The sequence below is a fragment of the Brassica napus genome, chromosome A9 (assembly GCF_020379485.1).
Source record: "Brassica napus cultivar Da-Ae chromosome A9, Da-Ae, whole genome shotgun sequence".
NCBI classification, from domain to species: Eukaryota; Viridiplantae; Streptophyta; class Magnoliopsida; order Brassicales; family Brassicaceae; genus Brassica; species Brassica napus.
In genome coordinates this window covers 15,587,183-15,599,827 of record NC_063442.1, presented here as the reverse complement: position 1 = coordinate 15,599,827, position 12,645 = coordinate 15,587,183, and the positions used below count along the sequence as shown (strand labels likewise).

At 43.4% G+C, this 12,645-nt stretch overlaps 1 non-coding gene across 1 annotated transcript; it reads left to right on the top strand.

Moving 5' to 3' along the window:
• Positions 1–8,315: 8,315 nt before the first annotated feature.
• On the top strand, positions 8,316–8,422 carry LOC125578722. The gene has a single exon (XR_007316805.1). It is a non-coding gene; the product is annotated as a small nucleolar RNA R71 (small nucleolar RNA).
• The last annotated feature ends 4,223 nt before the right edge of the window (positions 8,423–12,645 follow it).

Genomic DNA, 12,645 nt, shown 5'->3' with positions numbered 1-12,645 from the left:
ACAGGATATCGCGCAAAATAGCAAGAGAGGACGGATCTGTTGAAGCCCACAACCCTTACTCATCTCTGCCTCACGGATTAGATTGTTCTACAATGTGGATAAATCGTGCCACTGTTCTCCAGCTCTTGACTTCTTTTTATTCCTCCAAAATCTGCGCCCACTTCTTGCTCACCCTTTTCCAGCAGCATGCATCTCGAATCTACCCTCTCCATCATAAATAAATTAAAGCATTTTTTTTTCTGGAGTGGAGATGGAGGGAGGTATCGGGACGAATGTTTTGCAGCCGCTGGGGGTCTATCCTCTGTTTCTCACGGGGTGCCATTGTTCCATGCGCCTTCGACTGTTCCTTTCTTTAAGGATTGATCTTGTCGACTGTTCTCAATCTACTTGTTCTTCTCTCTGAGTGTCAGGCGTCAACGAGTAAGGGGCTGTGTCAATCCTATCTTCTCCGGCCCTTTTGCACATATCTGCACATATGACATTGAAAAACAGAGTGCATGAGGGTGAAAATAAAGGTTTAGGTAGAAGGTTGGAACTAGCTAAAAATGAGCTAGCCGCTCAGGATCAGCAAGATTGGTAAAAAGAATAAGAAGCCCTGAGCGTTGGTCTCGTTTCCCTGATCTAGTGCCCATAACAAGAAGAATTTCAGTCAAGATTAGGTTCAAGTTGGGTGGAGTTGAGTCTACCCAGTGTAACCTGATCGGATGAGAGCTTCTGGAGAGTCAAATGAGATGAGTCAAAGGGTGTTCCAGGTCCAAGTATGGGCTCTTTCATCACTGCTAAGGTCACTGGATAAGAATGTTAGAGCACGAGGTGGTTAAAAGAATATATCACAAGGTCCTAATTCCCACAAGAGTTTTAACTGACTCGATCCTAAACTGACTCGATAAAACATCAAAATGACGTAAGGACTGACTCAAAAACAAAGAAACAAAGAAATAGAGTTTCAGCACCCAGTGCTTCCCCCAGACTTAATCGACACCATCCCTGGTGGAAATGAAGCTGAGGTCAGCCAAAAAGCAACACAGCATAAAACATAAAAAAAATAAAAATAAAAAGTTCAGATGGATAGAACAATGGATAGAGGATAGTCCTTGCGGACTCAGTCGGACTCGCCGCTCTCGGCTGGGTCAAAGGATCGCCTGTTGCGCGAGCGATGAACCTCTTCTGAAAAAGGGCCAGTTCCCATTGGCTCCTTGCCTGGTCGGTGGGATCTTGGTGGTCGATCTGTCGTAGACTGGCGCTGGGCGCTCCCTCCAATGCATCCCCCAGTGACGAGGTGGAGTATCCTCCGCATGAGGCTGTTGTTCTTTCGCTGGGAGTCCACCATCCAGCGTCTGTAAGCTTGATCATCGGTCACATCGGCGAGCTCTCCTAGGTCGTACGATGGGTCGGCTTCAGGGGTGATGTCCTCAACATCATCCATGTCTTCGTCAGGACCTCAGCACGTGGATCAGTGCAAAGGAGCTCGGGGGGAGGAAGAAACCGTATGTTCTCAAACACGCTGAACCTGGTGATCTCGGGGTGAGGCAGTTTGGTGAATAGCTGAGTTCCGGCTTTATCGTAAAAGCTGTAGGTCTCTTCATCTCGCATGATGTGGCACGCCATTAGGTACCTAATGTCGAGGTACTGGACCTCCTTGTTGACGCTGTATTTGGTGAGATCAATGTCGAAATGCTTGAAAAGCGGTGTGAGCAGGCTGCCGCTCCTGTCTTTCTTCTTCGAGCCGTGCATAAGGCACTGTCGCCGCTCGCATATCATGGTGATGAAGTTGAAACCGGGATTCGTCTTAACCCTTTGAATGGGAATTCCGGAACCAGAGGCGCGAATTTCATCCTCAATACCAGTGTACAGGGTTTGCAGCTCCCCGTTGGTGACCTTCGATGTCAGATCCTTGGCGAACAGGAGGTTTGAGATGATCTTCGCGATGACACGAAGCGCGGGGTTCCGAATCTGCGACTGGTAGACCTTCCCTGCTGTGAAGTTCCCATTTGCAATGCAGTCCCAAAAGGCGTTAGAGGGAGAGAACTTTTTCGCCACCGCTACCCCCTTTGGTTCAGCGGCCATCTCATAGATTTCATTGAGCTTGTCGAGGGACAAGCGACAGTACTCTCCATCCGCCATGAAAGAGAACGAGCAGTTGGCGTAGGAGGGTGCGTCGGAATCCTCGTAGGTGATCGTGGCCGTGGCGAGCATCTGGCGAACAAGGTCTGGATAGAGCTCGTGCGTTGTGTAGCACAGAGGAGCAATCCCGATGGCGTGCAGCGTTTCGAATACATCCTCGTCGATCCCAAGATCAGCCAAAGTTTTTGTGTGGCAGAAACAAGTGGGTAGCATGTCAACTCTGAGGAGGGCGTTGTAACGAGCTGCTGTCCCCTTATCCCACCCCTCGCAATTGAAGTCCAGGAGCAATGGGCTGTCGAGATCAATCAGTTCACCCTCTTGCTCGCGGGGCCATGGGTAGGAGGCGGACGTTTGTTTCTGCGCTTGCGGGGATGGCGTGCTGCACGTGGCTCTCGTTCGCTTGGCGGATTGCTTAGTTCTTGCCATCTACAAGGCAAACAAGGTCAAGCATTAGTTCTATTATATCACACAGAAGAAATGGAATCGAGGTATTCCCATCTCTCCTTGTGCGAACTGCAAACCGCTGTTCACTTCAACAAATTTCAACCAAATCAAACTCAAATCGCAATCGTGAAATAGGAGAGTGTTCATATTCTAAATCAACCCTAACAGCACGAGGCGGGGATCGATATCAAGTGGTTAAACAAGAATCGATCTATGAAAGCGGTTTAGAAAGGAATTTGCAAACCGAGTTGGGATTGTCGGGCCTCGCACCTGTGGAAACTGGTATAGTGATCTGCAAAAACAGAGAGAACTCGAGATTCCAAACGAATGAGAAGCAAAACCACTTAAAACGGTTGAGAATCAAAGATTTGGTGGTTTGTTTGGAGAGAATCGCAAGTGGGGGATCAGTGTACGGCGGACTGAAAGGGAAAGTGAAGGGTGAAGCCTTAAATAGGCAAAACCCTAACTGCTCCCGAAATTATGCTCTTTTTTTTTATTAATTTTTTTTTTTTGTTCGGAACACTTACCTGGAACAGTCGATGGGTTGTTCTAACAGAAGAACAGTCCGTTGGTTGTTCTGAGTGAAGAGTCCGATTTTCTTTTTCTGCAAAACAAATTAGAAAAGGAAAAGAACAGACTATGTAGACAATGTATGTACTGACCAGTGGGTTGCCTCCCACCAAGCGCTTGTTTAAAGTCATTAGCTCGACTTGGATCAATTGATCAGGCAGATGGGGGCTCGCTTAGGGGAATTTCTTCTCCCTCTGCGATAGTGGAGCCAGCAAGGTAGTGCTTGACGCGCTGTCCATTCACTACAAACTCGTCCCCTTTTTGTCTAATAACACAACTGCTCCGTAGGGTCGAACTTCCTTAACAGTGAAAGGCCCGGACCATCTAGACTTCAACTTCCCTGGGAATAATCTCAGCCTCGAATTGAAAAGCAAGACCTTATCGTTTGGTTCGAATTGTCTGGCAATGATCCTCTTGTCATGGTAGGCCTTGGTTTTCTCTTTGTAGATTTTGGAGCTTTCATAGGCGAGGTGCCTTATCTCCTCCAGTTCATGAATCTGGATCATGCGTCTCTCGGTTGCTGGCTTGATGTCGAAATTCAGTAGCTTGACTGCCCATGCAGCCTTGTATTCAAGCTCGACGGGTAGGTGACATGCTTTACCATACACCAGGTGGTATGGAGTCGTTCCTAGCGGCGTCTTGTAGGCTGTTCTGTAGGCCCATAGCGCATCGTCCAGCTTAAGCGACCAGTCCTTTCGCGATGTGTTGACAGTTTTCTGCAGGATGCTTTTGATCTCCCTGTTTGACACCTCAACCTGTCCGCTCGTCTGTGGATGGTAAGCAGTTGCCACCTTGTGGTTCACTCCATTCTTTTTAAAAGGCCCTGAAATGCCTTGTTGATGAAGTGTGTTCCACCATCGCTGATTACGACCCTAGGCACTCCGAACCTTGGGAATATGATTGAGCTGAACATCTTAGTCGCCACTTTTGCATCGTTCGTAGGGCTTGCCACTGCTTCTACCCACTTAGAGACGTAGTCAACGGCGACAAGGATGTACTCGTTCTTGAAGGACGCAGGAAATGGTCCCATGAAATCGACTCCCCAACAGTCGAATACCTCAACCTCTAGAATGTAATTCTGAGGCATCTCATTCCTCTTGCTGATGTTCCCAAGTCGCTGGCATGCATCGCACCTGGCTACGTAGGCTTGAGCATCCCTGAACATAGTCGGCCACCAGAACCCTGCTTGGAGGACTTTAGAAACCGTTTTGAATGCAGCGAAATGACCTGCGTAAGATGAACCATGGCAGTGGTGCAGAATTCCTGGAATATCTGCTTCTGGAACACACCTTCTGAACAAACCATCCTTGCCTTGTCTGTACAAGAACGGTTCATCCCAAACATAACGCCTTGCCTCTCTCAGGAATTTCCTCTTGTCGTTCCCTGTGAACTTAAGTGGTGGTTTTTCAGCAGCTAGAAAGTTAGCAATCTCAGCAAACCATGGGAGGTGAGGATATTGCTTTTGGATCAAGGCGACATGATGTTTCGAGATGTGAGAACAATCGGGCGCTTTCCTCGGAGGTTTTTCCGCGATGCTGGAACAGTCTGACATGGTTCTTAGAGATTGTTCCGCGTAACACAGACCAATCGCGTTGACGTGTTCAACTGGGTGTTCCTCATCAAGAGTTGTGTCGTCCTCAATCTTCATTCTGGACAGATGGTCAGCGACCCCATTCTCGACACCTCTCTTATCTTTTATCTCTAGATCAAATTCTTGGAGAAGAAGAATCCACCTTAACAACCTCAGTTTCGCATCTTTCTTTGTGAGCAGATACTTAAGAGCAGCATGGTCTGTGTGCACAATCACTTTAGATCCCACTAGGTAAGACCTAAATTTTTCGAAAGCAAAAACAATAGCCAGAAGCTCTTTCTCAGTTGTAGCGTATCTGCACTGAGCTTCATCCATAGTTTTGCTAGCGTAATAGATCACATGAAGTTTCTTGTCCTTACGCTGCCCAAGTACTGCTCCAACTGCAAAATCACTTGCATCAGTCATGATTTCAAAGGGTAGGTCCCAGTCTGGTGGTTGCACAACAGGTGCACTGACTAGAGCTCCCTTGATGGTGTGGAAAGCAGCTAGACACTCACTGTCGAAATCGAACTTGATCTCCTTACAGAGCAGTCTGGTGAGTGGTCTTGCTATCCTTGAAAAATCCTGGATAAACCGTCGGTAAAACCCAGCGTGACCCAAGAAACTCCTGATGGCCTTCACGTTTGTTGGTGGTTGCAAACTCATCATCACTTCGATCTTTGCCTTATCCACCTCAATTCCTTTCTCGGAGATCTTGTGCCCTAGAACAATCCCGTCTGTGACCATGAAGTGGCATTTCTCCCAGTTGAGTACGAGGTGTTTCTCCTCACATCTTTTAAGAACCCTGCACAAGTTTGACAAACAGACATTAAAGGAGCTTCCATAGACGCTGAAATCGTCCATGAAAACTTCCATAATGTCTTCAATCAGGTCAGTAAAGATCGACATCATGCAGCGCTGGAATGTTGCTGGCGCATTGCACAAGCCGAATGGCATTCTCCTGTAAGCGTACGTTCCGTAGGGGCATGTGAACGTCGTTTTCTCCTGATCGTCTGGATGGATGGGAATCTGAAAGAAACCTGAATAACCATCTAAAAAGCAGTAATATGGGTGGTTAGCCAATCTCTCAAGCATTTGATCAATAAAAGGGAGTGGGAAGTGATCCTTTCTAGTTGCTGCATTTAATTTCCTGAAATCTATGCACATGCGATGTCCTGTCACCGTCCTAGTAGGGATCAATTCATTCTTTTCATTTGTGATAACAGTGATCCCACCTTTCTTAGGTACAACATGAACAGGTCTGACCCATTTACTATCAGAAATCGCATAGATCACACCTGCTTCAAGAAGTTTCATTATCTCTTTCTTAACGACATCTTTTAGATTCGGGTTTAACCTCCTCTGATGTTCGACAGAAGTCATTGATTCATCTTCCAAGTGGATTCTATGCATGCATAAATCAGGCGAAATCCCAGGGATGTCAGCTAGCGAATATCCTAATGCCCTACGATATTTTCTAAGCTCGCATAAAAGCAATGCAGTTTCCATATTATTCAGCTCAGCATTCACAATGACAGGATATGTGGAATTCGGACCTAAGAAAACGTACCTGAGCCCTTTGGGAAGGGGTTTTAGCTCAACTTTGGGAGCCTTGAGCTCGCTCCAGGGATCCTCTGGTTGGTCCGGTTTAGGGGTCGCTCCAGATGGAGTGGTCTCGCACCTGTTGATATCCTCCCCCAGACTTAGACTCGCTACCATTCTCCCCATACTCCTTGCGGAGTCAAGCATCTTGGCATATCCATCAGCATCAATGTTCACCATACTCTGCTCGGCTTCAGCACGCACCAGTGCAAGTTCCAGTGGGTCTTCGGTAAGAATCTCCTCGATCATTCCTTCTTGTGGTTGGAGCGGATCAACCCCTTCATTGACCTCAAAGGTTTGTCCATCCAACATCGGCTTCTTTAGCAACTCATCCATTTCGAATTGCATAACTATGTCCCCAAGATTCAGATCAATCTTTCCCTCTCGCACATCAATGATAGCTCCGACAGTACATAAGAATGGTCTTCCCAAGATGAGGGGGTCCTTAGACTCTTCTTCCAATTCCAGAACAACGAAGTCTGCTGGAACAGTGGTGTTCCCTACTTTCACTTGGAGATCCTCTACAATACCAACAGGAGATTTGACTGATCTGTCTGCGAAAACCAAGGACATCTTAGTTGGTTTGAAGTGCGTGTATCCGAGTCGTAAAGCGACAGAGTAGGGCATGAGATTCACGCTAGACCCAAGATCCACCAAGGAGCAGGCGAAAACTGTCTTCCCAATCTGGATAGAGAGGACAAATTTGCCGGGATCTCCTCGTTTTTTTATTTGCCTGTTCTGAAGCACTGCGCTGCACTCCTTGGAAACTGTCATGAACTCGCTCTCGTCTGATATTTTCCCTGAGATCAACCCCTTCATAAAGCTACGCATGGAGGGCATCATCTGAATCGCATCCATCAGGGGAAGTCGGACGGTTAGATCTTCCAGCATCTTCTGCATTTTATTTCCTCCTTGTCCTTACGAGTGACCTTCGCTGGAACAGGGTAAGGGACTTTTGGAATGTATTCGCGAGGAGGAACAGCCTCTGGAATCGGGCGCACTGCTTCAGCCGGTTGTTCTGAGCGTGGCGAGGCTGTTTCAACTACCGGCTCTGTATTCCCCTCATCTGCTTGGTCGGCTGGTGGTTGCTCTGACTCTTTCTGCTTGCCTTTCTCAGCCGCGGTGAACCTTCTCCTTTCTGGCTCGGAAAGTTGCTTCCCGCTTCTTAGCTGAACCGCATTGCACTCCTTGGGGTTTTTGTCTGTTTTACCAGGTAGAGTACCTTGCTGTCTCTTGACACTCTCGGCAGTCTGAGCTATCTGAATGTCCATCTGTCTCATATGGCTTGCGACATTATCATATTTGGTGCTCAGGTCTCCGAACATATGGTTCATCCTAGTATTGATCTCGGTAGTGACCTGGTTCAGCGCTTTCCCTTGGAGCTGTTGTCCTTGGAGCTGCAGCATGGTTTTGGTTTCATCTTGCGGAACAGCGACAGGGGTGGAGGTAGCGACTTGAGTGTTCTGGTGGTTCTGTATTTGAGGCTGATTGCTCTGCGGTTGGCTTAGAACATATGTTCGGGGTTGATAGTTCTTCTGATATCCCGAATACTGGCCCTGGTTGTTCTGCGCCGGATCAACTTGTTTGTCCTGCTTAGGCCAGAAAAGTTGTGGATTGTTCCTTACGTTAGGGTTTGGGTGATAATTCTTCAGCTGCCACCCTTGTCCATTTACGTAACTCACTTCCTGCTGATCGTCTCCTGCCTGCTCAGCTTCAAACGCCTTGTCCCTTCTCAGGAGTTGCTTCTTCCATTATGAAGACCTGGCTCTGGTTTCCCTTCAGCAGTTGGTCCACCTTCGCCGCTAGATCGTCTATGCTGTTCACACTTTTGGAGCGATCATGCTCCTTGTTCTTGTTGAGTGAACTGGAAGCCATGTTCTCAATCAACGCGAATGCACCAGGGGTGGTCTGAGTCATGAAGTCTCCGTTACTAGAGGAATCGAGGGTGTTCCGGTACTCATAGCTCACTCCATCGTAGAACACCTCCAATATGTAATCGTCATCAAACCCGTGGTGTGGACATTCCCTCTGGTACTCTTTATACCTCTCCCAAGCTTCATAAAAGGGTTCATCAGATTTCTGCTTGAAGTTGGAGATTCTATGCCTTAGAGCCGCGGTTTTGGACTTTGTGTAGAAGTGGCTCAGGAATGCTGATCGAACCTGATCCCATGAGGTTAGAGAACCGGTTGGGAGAGATTGCAGCCAACGTGCAGCTTTCCCTTCAAGAGAAAATGGGAACAGCGTGCACTTGACGTAATCCGGTGGCACTCCATTTGAGCGAGAGAAATTGCAGATCATCTCAAAGGCCTCTATGTGATCCATTGGTATGTCTGAAGTGAGGCCACTGAATGTGCTCTTCTGTACCAGACCAATCAGTGCAGGTTTGATCTCATAATCCTGTCGAGTACAGGGTGGAGGGTTGATGGGGGAGCGGTTAGTAGCAAAATTCCTCGGAAGGTTTCGCTCCCCAATAAGAGCACCACGCTCCTCAGCGTTCTCGGCTGCTTGCTCTTGTGCAGCTTGTTGCTGATTCTGGATGGTTTGCTGCATCTGCTGCATCTGCTGTTGCTGATTCTGCATTTGTTGTTGAATGAGTGCCAATGCAGCAGTGAGGTCATCCATATTGCCATGATCACCCATGTTGGTGTCGGTTGTTCTTGGCTGTTGACGGTTCTGTCTTTCTAATCTTGCGAGTTCTTCGTTAGTCAGCTGATGGAGTGGTCCTTGTGCGTTGCTCCGAGTATGTCTACTGGTCATGCACTTGGATCATCTGTTCCAACAAAGAAGTAAAGCAAGTTAGATATCTCAGACTAAATATTAAACTGAAAAATAAAGGTAAAAGCTTAGTCCCCGTCGCAACGGCGCCAAAACTTGATACACTAAAAATGAATCCTTGCTACTGTCAAGTTAACAGTGGTAATTGTAATATTTGAGATTCAATCCAGAGGACCAGTTTACTCTTTACTCTTATGAGTTCAATGTCAAGCTGAGAAACAAGTGGGTTTTGAGAATTGATTGCGACAAAAGTAACAAGAATGCCTAGGTAACTTGAATTCAATTTAAATGAAGCTGGCTTAGGGTCAATAATCGGATGTTACTTGCAGAACTGAACAACTATTCAAGTGCGATGAAATGCGATCTAGAACTCAGATCACTCAGCTGGAACAATTCACTATCGTGATCTTATTCCCTATGCGAGTCGGTCTTGAATCCTAAGCTCTCGCTTGGAACAAGACGCGAAAGCAAGCTTTAGATGCGAGATCTGATTAGTTCACTTAATACCCTAATATCTACTCTCGCTGATTAGGGATACTAAGCTCATTCAATATAGGTCGACTTATCTCCTAACGGTTAGCTAGAGGATTAAATCATAGATCCAACATTAAGTGATCAGTTCAATGCAGGCAGTAAGATCAATATGAATGAAGATAGTTGAGATCACTTATTTGTGTTCAGTTCATGCGGCTAACACCCTACAACCCTAAGCAAGCTATGCCTACTACTCAATCATAAAGCAGGATGACACAAACAAGATTTCTGAATAATACTGCATATAAAATAAGTAAAAAGACAAAGGGTTCAGGGAAATCTTCTCGTGAGAATGAGAGATGGAGCCTTCTCCCTTACAAGTTGCGTAAAATCCAAAAGAGTAAACTAGGTTTCTTGTAAAACTCGTGTGTCCTCTAAGAAAACGATAGCCTCCCCCTTTTATAGGGAGGCGCTGGTGATAGGAGAATAAGAGAAAGAGAAAGTCGAAACTAGGGCAAACTCCAGAATAAGAAGTTTCCTTAATGAACGGGAGCATTCTAATGCTTGATCTCTTCGGGAGCAACCCTTGGGTTGTTCTAAATGACTGTTCCACGTTGAATCCTTCGAAACAACATCAGACTTCCTGAAACTCTCTCCTTTACTCTTTCACCTGTTCCCAACCTAGAATGATGTAAATTAAACACGAATTAGGACTGAAAATGAGCTCAAAGTGCGCATGTATTGGTATTAAAAACACCACATATCAGGACTTAACGCTAAAGTTAAGGCAAAAATATTGTGTTAACATTCTGACATAACTCAACTCGTTTCTTTTCGTCGTCATTGGTACATTGGAAACGTTGACTATGTTACTTCGATTTAGGGTTATTCTTATTTAGCGTGAGAGCAATGAGATTGAATACAATTAGGTAAAATATTTGTTTCTCCAATTAAAAGGTTCTTAAAAATTCAATATTTAACTGAATTTCGGTAGCTCTAGTGTGTTCTTAACAAAAAAAATAAAAATTCAATATTTTCATATTACTGTAAATATTGTATATGTAAATGATTTGCGTCAGGACCAAAAATCCTAAAATGTCTCCGTAACTGGAAATCTGCAAGTGAAATTTAGCTTATATTATACTAAAACTTCGTATTAGACAACAAAAATCGATGTCACTAAGTTTAACACAATTTAGTTCATACTAGTCTTTTCCAAAGGGAAAGGTCCAGGTCGATATGATATTGATCTTGAAATACGTTTTAGTTTCTAGTGGGGTGCGTATGGAGTTACAACCGTGAAAAACAAAAACAGCATATATGTTTCCCAGGGAAAAATTTCCGCTCCTGGATTACTTTCAAATAATAGTAAATAATTAATTTTACATGTTTGTGAATGGGAGAAATTATTAATAGAAACGGATAAAAAAATAAAAAGGGGAAAGCATGTGAATAGCAGAGTTGTCGTTCATGTGAAAGTTATAATATAAAAAAATTGGTCCGTGAAGAGATTGTCGAGAAAAGTTTATGAATACTTCAAAAATTATTGGGATTTTTTCTGCTTATTCTAGGTCCACTTCATTATGGGAAATCTTAAACTGGGCCACACATACGTGAATTATTAGGTGCATTGATAATTTGCTTATTTATTCTATTTGATCTATCAGTTAATTATTTGGATCGAGTGCATAACTATTAACATCAATAAAAATAAGGGATGGAGACAATATTTGAGATAGTCAAACAAACCATGGTACGTGGATACCGTGTCAATCAGAACAAAGCATATCATGTCGTCTCCCATATAATTTCAGGAGATTGGTCTCGAGTGTCTCAGTTTTTAGGTCCATCATCTTCACAAGGTTGTTACCGTATTCAGGTTGCTATGAAGCCGGCCAAAGATGACCTTCCAACCAAGGTGTTTTTTTGATAAGTTTATTCTTACTTAATCGCCAAAGATTATAGGAGGAAATCTCCCATTTGTTCTCTTTTATGCCCTCTTGACATTTATAATGTTTAAAATTCTCATTCATCTCTCTGTTAATCAATATGCATATGTTAAATATGTTATCGTGACAAAAAAAATGTTGGAAAATATATTTTAAACCAAACAAGACGCTTCCCAGATGTCTATTCTCATGGATAAGCCGCAGCAAGGCAATGGCCCATACTCATAGTAGCTTAAAGATGGAGTTATGTCGGCTCCCTAATGAGAGAAGTCCTAAGAGCACCACCATCGGTGGTTTTTAGATGGGGTTTTCATACAGTAAACATTTAAAAATAAAAGAAAAATAAGAAAGAAAAATTGAAAGAATTCTCAAACAAGCACCGAAGAGAACCTGATTAGAAACTTTAAATGTGTGTTTATCAGTTAATAGTCAATTGTTATTTTAAAGTTTAAATTTAAATATATAACTTATTTGAATTACAAATACTAATACTTTATCAATAAAAAACTCATATCTATATTATTAAAACTGAAGTACACTTTAGTAATGTTTGGAAACATGAATAGTACTATAACTGAAAATTGTTTGGAAACGAAGATAGCAGTATTACATTAATTGTATTTCCATATTTCACTCATATTAATTATATTGTCTTAACAATATTTCACATCATTAATTATATTACCATAATAATAATAGTGTAGATTTTATTTAGTAATTAATCAATACTCCCTCCGTTTTTTAATATATGTCGTTTTAGACAAATTTTTTTGTTCCAAATTATATGTCGTTTTCGGTTTTCTATATAAAATTTATTAATAATTAATGTTGTATGACCAATGGTAATATATCTTCTATTTTTCTATTGGTTGAATTGTGGTTAGGTAAATAATTAATGATATTTTTGTTTAGAAAATATAAAAAATTAATGGTTTTCTTAATCTACGTGCATAGCTGTAAAACGATTTATATTAAAAAACGGAGGGAGTATTAGTTTTGTGTCAATTATAAAATCAAAAAAGTAAAATAACTGAGTTTTGCATAAGGTTAAGCGTTTGTTTTAATTTGTTTTACTATAACATTTTTTTTTTCAATCAGTGGAAAATTATGTAGCCAAAAACATAATTCAAAAACATG